The sequence below is a fragment of the Symphalangus syndactylus genome, chromosome 4 (assembly GCF_028878055.3).
Source record: "Symphalangus syndactylus isolate Jambi chromosome 4, NHGRI_mSymSyn1-v2.1_pri, whole genome shotgun sequence".
NCBI classification, from domain to species: Eukaryota; Metazoa; Chordata; class Mammalia; order Primates; family Hylobatidae; genus Symphalangus; species Symphalangus syndactylus.
The window spans coordinates 69,806,961-69,821,633 of NC_072426.2; the positions used below are offsets into that span (position 1 = coordinate 69,806,961).

Below are 14,673 nucleotides of genomic sequence, written 5' to 3' on the forward strand. Positions count from 1 at the left end.
ATTTAGTAGTTATCATCATCTGGGAACACCAAGCTGTTCCCACGTGTCAACTACCCTACCAAGGCTGGCAGTGGGGGCCTTGGTCTGGGTGCTGTTAGGTTGCACCTGCTGGTCAGATCCTACACAGTACTAGTCGCAACAGCAATGGATGCAAAGAGAAACAGGTGAGGCTGAGCAGGTGTGGAGTGGTGTCCAAGGGGCATCTTGACCTAGCCAAGGTATCTGGTACAAGTAATAACTTCAGGAAACCTCTTTTCTTGGAAATATTACTGATATTACTGATGGAATATTATCCCCATCAATAATATTATATAATATCATTTTATAAATTATTTTTAATAATAAATTATAAATACAAATTTATACTTATAAATGATAAAATTCAATATAAATTATCTTATAAATTTTGTAAATTATATTATATATTTTATAAATTTTATATTTTATAAATTTATAAAATATTTAATTATTATATCTATATTATTATAATAAATATTCTCATTTCCAATAATGTTAGAAATTCCTACATTTCCAAAAATGTTAGAAATATTATTGATGGGAATCTGGCCTGTGGGTTTCCCCCAAGTCTGTTGGTAATACTTGTAGTCTACTAGAAAGTATTTCCCGAAATGGAGAACTATTGTCTGTCATGCGCCATACGTTGAAGTAGACTTTGTCCAGCAGGATGAGGGACTTTATGGTTTGTCACAGGGCTGGAGTACAGCTGAGGTTTGGCTTTAGCCAAGGAAAGCAACTTGAAACCTGGCAGAGAATTACAGTGAACCAGAAGACTAAGTGAAGCATGAACTGGCATATTGTGAGAATCATGGCCGATTCCTATATCCCTCATTTAGGTTCTTTGTTTGGGGGGCCTGGTTCTAAATAAAAAGTCCCTCTGTTGAACCACATGAGAAAAATGGACCCAGAGAAACAAGAGTTCAACAACAAGAAGGAGTTTTGCTCTTTTGCCCAGGCTGGAGTGCAGTGGTGTGATCTCAGCCCACTGTTACCTCTGCTGTCTGGTTTCAAGCGATTCTCCTGGCTCAGCCTCCTGAGTAGCTGGGATTACAGGTGCCCACCACCATGTCCGGCTAATTTTTGTATTTTTAGTAGAGTCGGGGTTTCACCATATTGGCCAGGCTGGTCTCGAACTCCTGACTTCGTGATCCTCCCACCTCGGCCTCCCAAAGTGCTGGGATTACAGGCGTGAGCCACTGTGCCTGGCCCATCCTCAGTAATTTTTATTCATCCTTGCCTCCATGTGCATTGACACAGATCAAACTAGGTTAAAATAAATACTTAAGGGTGGAAAGGAAGATAGCAGACAAGGGCAGAAATGAGTGAGTGCCTTATGATTCATATTTGCAAACCATCTGATTCTGCTACTGCCTTCTTCCCTTCTGCCTGCACCTCAGCATTCTTGAGACAATAGACAGAAGCAAACGACTTGTTCCTAGGCAACTTGGAAGTTCTGCCCCAGAGGCTGCGGAAAACCTTCCTGTGTCTCTGAGTTGGCTCTGTCCTTAAATTTTGCAGCAGGAGAATTACTGAGCTGTTCTTGGGATGATTTTTAGGCTATGTATGTCTACAGTTAGGAGGCTGACATCTTATAAATGCATATGGTTTTGTTCAAATGAATACGTAGTTGACAAATACTTGGCTAGAAGTTATAATGACAAATTTAATAGCCCTACTATAGCCTGAACTGTCATCTTTATTTGGGTTAAGCTTGCTAAATGTCAACTGAAATTTTGTACTATAATAACCTGCAACTTGGTTCCAAAATCAGCCATGTTTTTGACAGATGTAAGTAAATTCAGCTGTCTAGAGGGGCTCATGTGCTATGGAGTGATTAAGGAGTGGTCTTTCATTACGATTATTTAACCCCACGTCTGATAACAGTGTTCTGCTTTTTCATTTCCATAGATGCTTTCCTGGCTGAAAAACACGAATGACCCAGAATAGTTCATATCTTTGGAAGATCCGTATTTTCCTTGTAAATGAAAGTCATGCATTTGGAATAATAACATGAAATGATGTGAATGGTAGAGACTCAAAAACTTTCTCTTCCAAAAATATTCTACAGATTTTTCTCAGGAAAGCCAAAGGCTCTACAATAGGATGAAGTGGCTCCAGGAGAGTTCTGTTTACTACTTTAATAAGTGACTAAATGTATGGTATTTACGCATATGAAATTGGCTTAACTAGGACATCTCATTTCCTAGCTTTTGCATATAAAAGAGAATTGGCAGTAATTCAGGTTAACTCAAAATGTATCATTTAATTGTCTTTGTCCCATATGACTAGTAAGTAGGTCACTAGCCACTTTTTTTTTTTGAGACAGAGTCTTTCTGTGTTGCCCAGGCTGGAGTGCAGTGGCATGATCTTGGCTCACTGCAACCTCCAAATCCTAGGTTCAAGCGATTCTTCTGCCTCAGCCTCCCGAGTAGCTGGGATTACAGTCATGCGCCACCATGCCAGGCTCATTTTTTGTATTTTTAGGAGAGACAGGGTTTCGCCATGTTTGGCAGGCTAGTCTCGAACCCCTGACCTCAGAGATCCACCCATCTCAGCCTCCAAAAGTGCTGGGATTACAGGCATGAGCCACCGTGCCCGGCCACAAGCCACTTCTAACCCTACTCTCTCTTGGAAGATTCGAGTTGTATGCACGCTCAGACCTCTTTGCTTTCCCAGTGTATCAGTTTTGACCTTATCTTTTTTTCTATGTATTTAACTCTTGCTATAGTTCCTTTGGATCGTATAGTAAGATTGCCAAGTGAAAAACTCCCGATGTGTGTTCAAGTCATAGATTCCATTTCTAAATCTCCAAATTCATATGTTTCATTTCTTATCACCTTCTCCTTCCTCCTTCTGTCTCTGCTTCTGTTATTGTGTTCCTGCTTATCCCATTGGTCCTGTCTTAAATTATCCCTTGGATTAAAAATAATAATAATAAAACTTTTTATTATAGAAAGTCTCAAATATGTACCAAAGCCTTTAATCATGTAATGTGCCCTCATGTATTTATCACCTAATTTCTATAATTATTAATTCATGGCCAATCTTATTTCTGCAATACTCCAGCCCTCACGCAGTACTGGGTATAATGGAAAATACTGATACATTGAACATGAAAATCAAGAACTCCTATTTATCAAAGTATATTAGAAAGGGCACAAAAAGCAAATGACTCATTCTGGAAAATATAAAGGGCTCGTATTTATCACTACGAAAAAAACCAAACAATCCAGTAGAAGAAAAATGGTAAGAGACTTGAACAGGCACTTTATAGAAGAGGATATCCAAGTGGTTAACATACTTACATAAAGGTGCTCTTCTATTACTTACCCAAGAATTGCTAATAGCCACATCCACTAGAATGGCTAACATTAAAAAGCCTGGCAATGCCAAATTCTGACAAGGATATGAAGGAACTCAAATTCTCATTCGTCATCTGTTGTAGTATAAATTGGCATAATCGGCTGGTTGCTGTGGGTCACGCCTGTAATCCCAGCACTTTGGGAGGCTGAGGTGGGAGGATCACTTGAGCTCAGGAGTTTGAATCCATCCTGGACAACATGGCAAAACCCTGTCTCTATGCAAATACAAAAAATTACCTGGGAATGGTGGTGTGTGCCTGGAATCTCAGCTACTTGGGGGGCTGAGGTGGGAGGACCACTTGTGCTTGGGAGGTTGAGGCTGCAGTGAGTTGAGATCGCACCACTGTGTTCCAGCCTGAGTGATAAAGTGAGACCCTGTCTCAAAACAAAACAAAACAAACCCATAAATTCAATTCTGGCTATATACAATAATGAGTAAATTTTACAATGCTTAGTTTTTTTTTAAAGCAAGGCAACAGCAGCCGGGCACTGTGGCTCATGCCTGTAATCCCAGCACTTTGGGAGGCCGAGACAGTTGGATCACCTGAGGTCAGGAGTAAGAGACCAGTCTGGCCAACATGGCGAAACCCCATCTCTACTAAAAATACAAAAATTAGTTGGGCGTGGTAGCGGGCCCCTGTAATCCCAGCTACTCGGAGGCTGAGGCAGGAGAATCACTTGAACCTGGGAGGTGGAGGTTGCAGTGAGCTGAGATTGTGCCATTGCACTCCAGCCCGGACGACAAGAGCAAAACTCTGTCTCAAAATAAATAAATAAATAAATAAATAAATAAATAAATAAAACATTAAAAAAAAGCAAGACAACAAAGCATATATACAAATTACTTCATGGAACATGGCAGAGCAGGATAGTCAATCAATCTCTCTAATGAAACAACCATTAAGCTGGGAACAACTGACAGAAGCTACTTTTTTGGAACTGTGGAATCTAATGAGAAATGTATAGAAACCAGAGGAATGCTTAATGAAGAAGGCAGCTGAATATATACAAATATATATGTGTACACACACACACACACACACACACAGATCTTCTTTGTTTTCAATATGATTTAGAGGTAAATGCATAAAATAAATCTATGTCAAGGAACTCACAATGAAAAGGAGGGCAGATCTGTATAGAAGCAAGTTTTTCTTTGTTATTGAAGCTAAGTTGGTAACCATTCAAAGTAGATTATCATAAATGTAGGATATCAAGAGCAGCAGCCACTGAGAATGTAACTAAAAAATATAGAAAGGAAAATGAGGGCTGAGTGCAGTGGCTCATGCCTGTAATCCTAGCACTTTGGGAGGCTGAGGTGGGCAGATCACTTGAGGTCAGGAGTTCAAGACCTGCCTGGCCAACGTGGCGAAACCCCCTCTCTACTAAAAATATAAAAATTAGCTGGGCGTGGTTGCATGTGCCTGTAGTACCAGCTACTCGGAAGGCTGAGGAAGGAGAATTGTTTGAATCTGGGAGATGGAGGTTGCAGTGAGCCGAGATCATGCCTCTGCCCTCCAGCCTGGGCGACAGATTGAGACGTCTAGGAAAAAAAAAAAAAAAAAAAAGAAAGAAAAAGAAAATGAGGAGGAATAAAATGGTACACTAGAAAAAAATCAAACTCTTAAGCTCACCTGAGCCTATTGAGAACTGAGTGTGGTATAATACTGACCCAAATGATGTCACACTGTGTGGTGATCAATACCTAGGAGAGACCGATCAATTACATTCTGTAACCAATGTAAAAGTTCTTTCGAAGTAATATTAGCCACCAAGCCCTGCTAATTAAAATTTGTGTGTGTGTGTGGAGGTGGGGTCTTGCTACGTTGCCCAGGCTGGTCTTAAACTCAAGTGATCTTCCTGCCTTGGCCTCTCAAAGCATTGGAATTACAGGCGTGAGCCACTGAGCCTACCTTTAAGTTTATTTAAAAAAGAAAAAAACAAAACTAAAACAGAAACAGTATAGAAAAAACAAGCTTCAGATCTTCTGAAAACCTGGGTGACCTGACTCCTAATTTACTGTTTGTTTCTTTATGCCTCAAGTTTCAAGGTGATTTTTTGCAAGCCCTAAAGAAAACACAATGCTCACAATAACCCTTTGTTTTTGGTTCATGTCACCTTCTTCCTTGTCCATCTTATGAATTTTTCTCCTATTTGGTTAATGTATGCTACATTGTTTTTTTTTTATAGGTAATTAATTAAATCGTTCAAACAATGTTTATCATTTGCTTTTGCCCTAGGTGTTTAGATAGAAGCCAGAGATTCCAAAGATATTAAAGTTCTTATTCTCAAGAATCATATATATATATATATATATATATATTTTTTTTTTTTTTTTTTTTTTTTGAGACAGAGTCTTGCTCTGTTGCCAGGCTGGAGTGCAGTGGTACGATCTTGGCTCACTGCAACCTCCTCCTCCTGGGTTCAAGCAATTCTCCTGCCTCAGCCTCCCAAGTAGCTGGGACTACAGGCATGCACCACCACCCCCAGCTAATTTTCGTATTTTTAGTAGAGATGGGGTTTCACCATGTTGGCCAGAATGGTCTCGATCTCTTGACCTCGTGATCTGCCTGCCTTGGCCTCCCAAAGTGCTGGGATTACAGGCGTGAGCCACCACACCCAGCCAAGTATAGTTATAATTTTGGCATCAATGCTTATTTTGAGTGAGGAGGAAAAACATCTGAAGGCATTACTTGTCCTGAAGTATCTGCCTTATAATTTCCCTTCTGTTTTTCCATCTTGAGAGTTATGTCTTTGATTTAGACAATAAAAGCAAGGACATTGTCTCTAGAAATTTACTTCTGAATGCAGGCTGTGGATCAGGAGAGGAGAAAAAGGATAAAAGTAGAAATTAGAATAGAAATTGAGTTGTCTCTTGCTTTTCCCTATTAGAGCATTTGAGAGGGCCTATGAGTTTTTCTTGAGAAAATGAGGCATGCTGTCGTCCTTTTTAAGCAGGTAAAGAGTAGAAGGAAAAATGGCAGGCAGTATAGCTGCAAGAGCTGCCTATGAATGACAGATGTGATTTAAGAATCCAATTTATGAACTTAGTCCAAGAGTGTCCCACTTAAAGTAGCTCTTAGGGAATGAAGCTCAGGAACTACTGAAAAGTTGGAAGTTTAGCAAGGGAGAAGACAGGATAGGGAGTGGAGGGATAGGAACAAAAAGCAGGAAAAAAAGAAAGGGAGAAAAATTGGCCAGGCACGGTGGGTGATGCCTGTAATCTCAGTACTTTGGGAGGCCAAGGCGGGTGGGCCAGTTGAGATCAGGAGTTCATGACCAGCCTGGGCAATATGGTGAAACCCCTTCTCTACCAAAAATACAAAAATTAGCCAGACATGGTGGTGGGCGCCTGTAATCCCAGCTACCCAGGAGGCTGAGGCAAGGGAATCACTTGAACCCAGGAGGCAGAGGTTGCAGTGAGCTGAGATCGTGCCACTACACTCCAGCCTAGGTGCCAGAGCCAGACTCCATCTCAAAAAAAAAAAAAAAAAAAAGAAAGGGAGAAAAATAGAGTATAGCTTCGGGCTGTCTATTTTGCCACAGGTTTTTCTTATTTGAAGAAACATTGAGTTGAACTTGCTGTAGTTACTGCAAACTTGCCACCAGGTGAAGGTTCTGACTGGGACTTTTCCAGGCCATGGAAATAGCACAAGGGGATAATTTCAATGAATCCGATTACTACAAATTAATGTTTTGGTTTCTTGATGATTGAAGTCTGTTGAAGAATAGGGGCTTTCCATTTGGGTGGGATCATTTGAATTACAGATTGATACGTTGAGTAGATTTATTTTTAGTTTTCATCGTAGAGAGACACAGCATAGCAACATGAATGCCATGTAGACCTCCAGGAACACAACTGGAATTGAACAAATTGGTGTTATTCACTGCGATGAGAGAGAACACACAATTGGAAACAGTGGAGTGTCTCTGTAGAAGAGTGTCAAAAAGGACTTACAGGATTTAAGCTGTGTGTGGTGATTTGGGAAAGGATTCAAGGAAGCGGGACTTTGGTCTGAATTGGATGCTGTCAGGAAGTGGAATTAATTCTATAGTTGGGCATCTTATCTAGAAAGTGAGAGGAAGGAAGCCAGGTTAGAACTTTAATTGCTAAATCAGCAGTCACTCGTATTAGCTAGGATGGGTGGGGAGTTGGTATTTTGTGGCTTGGACAATGTTCATATTTTGTCTGTGTTCACACATGATATGGAATAATATTATTTTTTTAAAATGGAACATTTCATGAATTTGTGTCATCCTTGCACAGAGGCCATGCTAACCTTCTCTGTATCATTCCAATTTTAGTATCTGTATTGCTGAAGCGAGCACGGAGTGATCTTATTTTTGTCAGGAACTCTCATGGTCACAAAGTGGCCTTGTCTGATGCTGATATTTTGTGCAGTTGTTTATGTTCAACTGGACAACATCAGGATCTAATTGTGAAGACCAGAACAGCTTTTAACAATGCCATTGTGCGTTGCCCATTGTACCAGGACAGCTCCTGGTTGCCAGCACTGGTTTTCTCTTTCTCAGCTAGCTGTAGCTATAAGGAGAGCCCTCAAAATGAGGGCATTTGTTAGGACTAGATTTTGTCACATTAAGCAAACCAACATCCTAAAATAACAGTGGCTCAAACAATAAAGATGTTTCTCTCTTTCATATAGAAAATAATTCTGGAAGTAAGTCTGCCATTGCTGGGCAGGGACCCAGACTCCTGCTAGCTTAGTGCTCTGTCTTCCTTAGCTTTTTGTTCCTTGGACTTAAGGTCCAAGATGGCTGCTCAGGTTCCAGCCATCACACTAAAATTGCATCCCACTGAAAGAGGAAAGGAAGAAGAAGGTGCCCTGGCTCACTTTTTTGGAGACTTCCTGAAGGTACCTTTCAACATATCTGCTTGTATTTCTTTTGCCAGCACTTGATCACAGAACAAAGATGTTTGTGAAATGCTTGAATAACTGGGGTTCTGTTATTAAAAGAAAGGTAATAATTGCTCTTGAGGGGCTACAATCATCTGGAGTTGGGATAATACAACTGCCACATTGAATTCTATGAAAGGCAATTCTACTGGCTATTGTTGTATGCAAATATCCCTCTCTTTGGTGAAACAGCAAGCAGCTAATTATGTTAAGGGATGCCTTCTTTTTGGTCTCTTTCTTTTGTAACAATCTCAAGAGTTCAAGTTTCCGAAGTGAACTCTCTTTTTCAGTCGTTTGGAGCTTTGTAGATGATTGAAAAGAATGCTGTGATTCAGCTGGCCACGTTGCTAGGCTGCCTGACAATTTACCTCTAGCAGTGGGGAGGAAACAGTTGTGTTGCTGGAAATATTTAACTTAAAAATGGATAAAAATCATTCTTCAAGTTTATTTTTTTAATAGCTAAATTATTTTGCTTAGAAGAGCTAAAACATTTCTGTGTGTTCTTCTTCCTGTTTTTTTTTTTTTTTTTTAAAGGAGGTAATAAATAAGCTGAATAAAATTGTAAACAAAAAGTTCGTGTTGTCCCTATAACTACGTGCAGACATCTGGGCTGGAAATGTGAGAAAATTGTAAAGAATTTGAAAAGGTTCAAAGGCTCAGGTTATTAAAGTTTTAATAATCTTCTTTTCTGCAGCGCTAACCCCCTGCTATTCTTTCAATGCAGTAGAAAAACAAAATATGGACAAAATTGTAGTTAATTAGAACTGAATCTTCGTTGGAAAACCTATAGCAATCACTTGGGATTTTTACAGAGGCTGAGAGTTGGGAGCCACTAGTCTGAAAAGATACAACATAATTTTCACTTAAGGAGTTTGGAGGATATTTGTTAGATTTTAACAAAATAGGATGTATTTTTTCTTTTTAAAAAACCTGTCAGTTAATTCATATAGTTGATTGCAAAACGCTATTTTGCAAGAATTGCCTATGAAAATAATCTCACTTAGCATTTTAACCTTTTCCGATTGCTCAATCAGAGCAAAACAAAGTATTTATATGAACAAAATGCCTATAGTGATGATGATGGACAAATGACACGTCTTTAATCAATTGCCAAATATTTTGATTAAAGGAACAGCATTCCCTTATACCTGAAATAAGGTGAAAAATGATAGAAGTGATTTTTCTGCAGAGTAAAATATAATTTATTTTTGCCACAGACTTGTAATGCCAGTGTTGCAATTTTTCTTTTTGAAATTGGTTTCTCTTTTAAAGGCATCTTAAAAGTATATACCATACCAACACAAAATACAGTATGCATTTTAGTATATGTTGGAGAAGACCATACTTAATGTATGAAATTTTTGTGATCGCGATGGACATATGTATGAAGATATGCATGCGTGAAGTCATATTTGTATATTTGAAATATGCAGACACAAAGAATATTTTAAATTGTGTTGTATTGAGGATGGTGAAAGAATTTTACTCAGTAAGCTGCAGCCATGAGCACTGAAATATGGTTTCAGAGAGAAGATATTTGGAATTGTTCTAATAGGCTAAGTGATTCCAAATGCAAGTCCATATCACAGACTCCTAGGCTCTTTGTGAGACTAATTGACTTTGCTGTAGAGTTTTGGCAAAGCTCTTATTATTTTTACTACATTTTCCTTTTTAATAATGTAAAATTGAACTAACTTCTAAAATTCAAGTTCCCCTTTATGAGTTTGTTAGCCCTTCCTTCACCAAATTAATGACCAACTGGGCAAGACAGCCAAAAATGTTTTACCACTCTGGGCATTTGTTAATTGGTTGTTCGTTGGACTGTATATGAGGGAAAATTATTGCCACTATAAACCAAAGCGTGTAAAGGAAAAGTAGTGATATAAATATGGAACTGAATTGGGCAGGGAAAGCTAGTGATGTAAAAGTTCTGTTTTTCTGTTAGATGGTTCCCCTAGGAAGACTGCAAATACCAAAAATAAAATGCAGCAGACCAAATCATAATGTAGAAGTTCGTTTGGTGACTCTTAGCCAAGAAGATTCATTGTTTTGGTTTGCTTTTAAAGCCCTTATGATAACTGTCCTTTTTTTTTTTAAAGGTGGGCTCACTGAACAAATCATAAGTAGTAAAATCTAGTTCACCTTGAAAGTTGCTGCAAAAGTAGTTTGATCCTCTGGACTGGGAGAGTGATTAGGAAGAAATAAAAATTCCAAGACTGGAATTTCTGACCCTTCAAGAATGTGAGGTGTACATTAATTCCACTTCTCTAGGCCTGACATTCCTTGGAAATTTCCCTTGGATTATCCTGGGGAAAAACCACAGACGCAGAGACAGAACCCCCAGCTTACTCTCTCTTTGTCCACCTTTGTCCCCATGCAGTGTTCTCTACTAATTCTCTTTATAAATGCCAATCAGACACTGTTTTAACTCAAGTTTTAAGCTAGGGAAGAAATCCAGGGGTCTGGCTCATGTTGCAAAGGTTTCCAACAGTATCAGGTAATTCACTATTAGCTGGGCTCCATTCAGAATGGTAACCGAGACCTGAAAGGCTGCACGACTTATTACCAATTACCAATTCCCAGGGCCATCCGGTTCCCTGGCAGAAAAGCTTCCGATGAATTTGCGTTGCAAATTGAAAACATACTGTCAATAGCAACAAGTCCAAAAGATGTTTACCTTAATTTTTCCAAGGCAGGCTTTTATATGTGGATGTTTTTATTTAAGGACCAGCATTCTCGATTTCCTGCTGTTTCTGGGGTTGGTGCTGTTGTTACAAAAGGGTTGTCACAATCTCATGATGGAGAGGAGAAATGAAGTGGCTATGTGAAGACTCGCTGGCATTCTTGTTTATGTTCTGCCTGTGCCTTTCCAGTGGAGCCTGAGACATAACTTTGCATGGGGCACGGGTTGGCAAATGTCACAGCTGACACACAGCCATTCAATTTTCCTAAGGGTTTAGGCACCTGGGACATGATCCTGTTGAAGGGCTACCTTTGCAGATAAGTAAAGTGAGGTCCAGATTGATATGTCATGTTTCCAAGGAAACCCCCATAGTTAGCATCATGGTTGAGACTAGAAGTTCATATTTTCTTGGAAGCCCCATGCTTTTCCATAGGTTATGGGCTCAGGCTAAATACTTGATGTGTATAAAATAAAGTATTATAAATTAATTTATATGGCCACGTGCGGTGGCTCACGCCTGTAATCCCAGCACTTTGGGAGGCCAAGGCGGGTGGATCACTTGAGGTCAGGAGCTTGAGACCAGCCTGGCCAACATGGAGAAACCCTGTCTCTACTAAAAATACAAAAATCAGCTGGTGTGGTGGTGCATCCCTGTAGTCCCAGCTACTCAGGAGGCTGAGGCACGAGAATCATTTGAACCCAGGAGGCAGAATTTGCAGTGAGCTGAGATCGCACCACTGCACTCCAGCCTGAGTGATAAAGCAAGACTCTGTCTCAAAAAAAGAAAAAAAAAAGAAAATAATTTATAAGTTTCTCTTGAATCTGAGAGCATCAGGATATAGGGCCTCGAAGGCAAAATATTTAATCCTTTGAAACTTGTTTGCCAAGTGATACCACCTACTTCTAAAAGTATTTACTTTTGGAGCCTGGGCAACATGATGAAATCTAATCTCTACAAAAAATCCAAAAATTAGCTGGACGTGGTGGTGCATGCCTGTGGTTCCAGCTACTTGGGAGGCTGAGGCTGGAGGGTCCTTTGAGCCTGGGAGGTTGAGGCTGCAGTGAGCTGTGATGGTGCCACTGCCTTCCAGCCTGGGTGGTGGAGCAGCACCCTATCAATCAATCAATAAATAACAGTGCTGTTGGGAGTAGCCTATGAGTTGGCCAGTGTGGAGGCGTGTTTTAATCTTAGATTAACGTCCTGATGCTTGTGTTCCATGGGAGGTCTATTCAGGGCCAGCAGGAGTTGGCCTATAGAAACGTGGAAAACAGAGGCAGTCAGAGCAAAACCCTGGGGAATGCATATTGGGAAGCCTCTATTTTTTTTAATGCCTTGTTTTAAATTCTGAGTCTCCCTCTTCACCCATAAATTAGAGTTGAATGTATTTACTTAGATTACATGTCATCAAATCACAAGTCCTGCCCAGAGACCAGACAAGTATTTGGAGCAAGTCTGAAAAAGAAAGTTAACCCATTGTAAACTTTGGGTGAAAAAAACACCCATGTTTCTATGGCTGCCAAGAGGAAGGGAGCTTGGTTTTGGCCAGGGCAGAAAGTAGGAGTCCCACTCATGGTAGGCTGGTTTCACAGAGGGCTTTCCAGATCCATAAACCAAGGGAGTTTTGCTAAATGGGTCGCTCAGCCAGGTACATATGTGATGAAACTCAACACGCTGAGAGTATCCAGTGAAGTCTGCAAGAAATAAGCAACACGGAGAATGTTCCCAAGACACAGGGAATGAAAATGGTTGTTCAGAAGCCCAGACTTGACTAGAGGCGGACTCCCAGAGGTAATGGAATGAGAGTGGAGATGGGACTTCAGGGCATAAAGTGGGAGGGCTAGAGCTGTGGGCTTCTCTTGTTGCATCAGAGGGGGATGCTCTCATCATCCTTTCTGCCCTGCCTTCAGTCTCCCTAAAGAGCTCCATGTGATCATGACTTTACAGAACAAAGAACACATGGCTATAGCTGCTTCACATTCACTTTGTGACTCTAGTAAGTTGTTTAAAACTTTTGGAACCTTGCTTTTGTCTCTGTGTATGGGAAGCAGTAAAATCCTCCTAATAACAGGTAATTAATTGAGAGGGAGTGAGATATCTTGGATATTGGACTTGTCTTAGTCCATTCCGGCTGCTATAACAAATGACCATGGACTCATGGCTTACACACAACAGAAATTTATTTCTTACGGATCTGGTGGCTGGGAATCGCAGATCACAGCACTCAGATACGTGGTGTCTAGTGATGGGCTATTTCCTGTTTCATGGATGTTCATCTCCTTGCTGTGTCCTCACAAGTGGAAGGGGTGAAGAGCTTCTCTGGGGTCCCTTTTATAAGGATGCAAATCCATTTATGATGGCTCCACCCTCATGACCCAATGACCTCCAAAGACCCCACATCCAAATAGCATCACATTGGGGGTTAGGTTCTAACATATGAGTTTTTGGGGGACACAATCAGTATATTGCAGGAGTCAAAACAGATTTGGGACTGTCACAAAGAAAACATCCTATTTGCTGCTATTATTGGCATTTCATTTTCTGGATTAAAAAAATTCAAAGTTTTTTTTTTTTTTGAGACAGAATCTTGCTCTGTCACCCAGGCTAGAGTGTAGTGGCATAATCTCAGCTCACTGCAACCTCTGGCTCCCAGGTTCAAGCGATTCTCCTGCCTCAGCCTCCCGAGTAGCTGGAACTATAGGCGTGTGGCACCATACCTGGCTAATTTTTTGTATTTTTAGTAGAGACAGGATTTCACCATGTTAGCCAGGATGGTCTCAATCTGCTGACCTCATGATCTACCCTCCTCGGCCTCCCAAAGTGCTGGGATTAGAGGTGTGAGCCACCGTGCCTGGCCAAAAATTCAAAGTTTTTGCTAGGAAAAAAAGAATCAAAATGGGACAGAAATATACCCAAGAGATGAGAAAAAGACCAGAAAGCAAGACCTTAGGGCTAACTTACAGTCATCAAAGAACTGATTTCTATTCTTCTTGTATGAAAGTGACCCAAGACATTTTTTACTGAAGGTAACAAAATTGCATGAGTAGGAAGTGTGCTGACTTCTAGGTAATGTCTATTCTCTAGCTAGTTTGCACATCATAAAATTTGACCTGGGCTGCTTGATGAATTGTGGCTCTTGGGAAAGAGAGGTTCACTGGTTCTACCCTCAAGAGGATATTTGTCATCTAGAGCAAACACTAAAGTATGTCACCTTAGAGAGCTTGAGTCTAGCTTTGACTTCTGTTTCACCCAATCAACTACAAAACATCAGTATTAGGTGGCTCAGAACTTATCATGATTGGAAAGCTTGAAAAGTTTTTTCCACTTGGAAATGGATGGGTTTGAAAGTCAGGATGTCAGCATTGGCTAGAGTTGAGCTCAGGGTTTCTAGAATGCTGCATCTTAGCTTTCATCAGCCTGCCTTGAGTCAGGGCCATGGGCCTTGGGAATGTATTGCTGGAGTTCTACTTGGATCCTGTCAAAAGATGTTAGAAGGAGTGAGTGTCAGATCCCGGGATAAGTCATTTAGGATAGTGACCTTCTCAGAGGGTCAACAGGAAGTAGAAAGTGGAGAGTCATGTCAAGGATGCTTTGAACAAAGGAATGAGAGAAAGCGTAGATCGTAAGGCTGTACAGCAACTTCCGCTTTGTCCTAGCTTTGCTGTTCTTGTGGATATATGTGGCATAAATCAAGCA

The 14,673-nt window shown here is 40.4% G+C and overlaps 1 non-coding gene across 1 annotated transcript; it reads right to left on the minus strand.

Moving 5' to 3' along the window:
• Positions 1 to 7,604: 7,604 nt before the first annotated feature.
• On the minus strand, positions 7,605 to 7,709 carry LOC129481386 (U6 spliceosomal RNA). The gene has a single exon (XR_008657393.1). It is a non-coding gene; the product is annotated as a U6 spliceosomal RNA (small nuclear RNA).
• Positions 7,710 to 14,673: the final 6,964 nt, after the last annotated feature.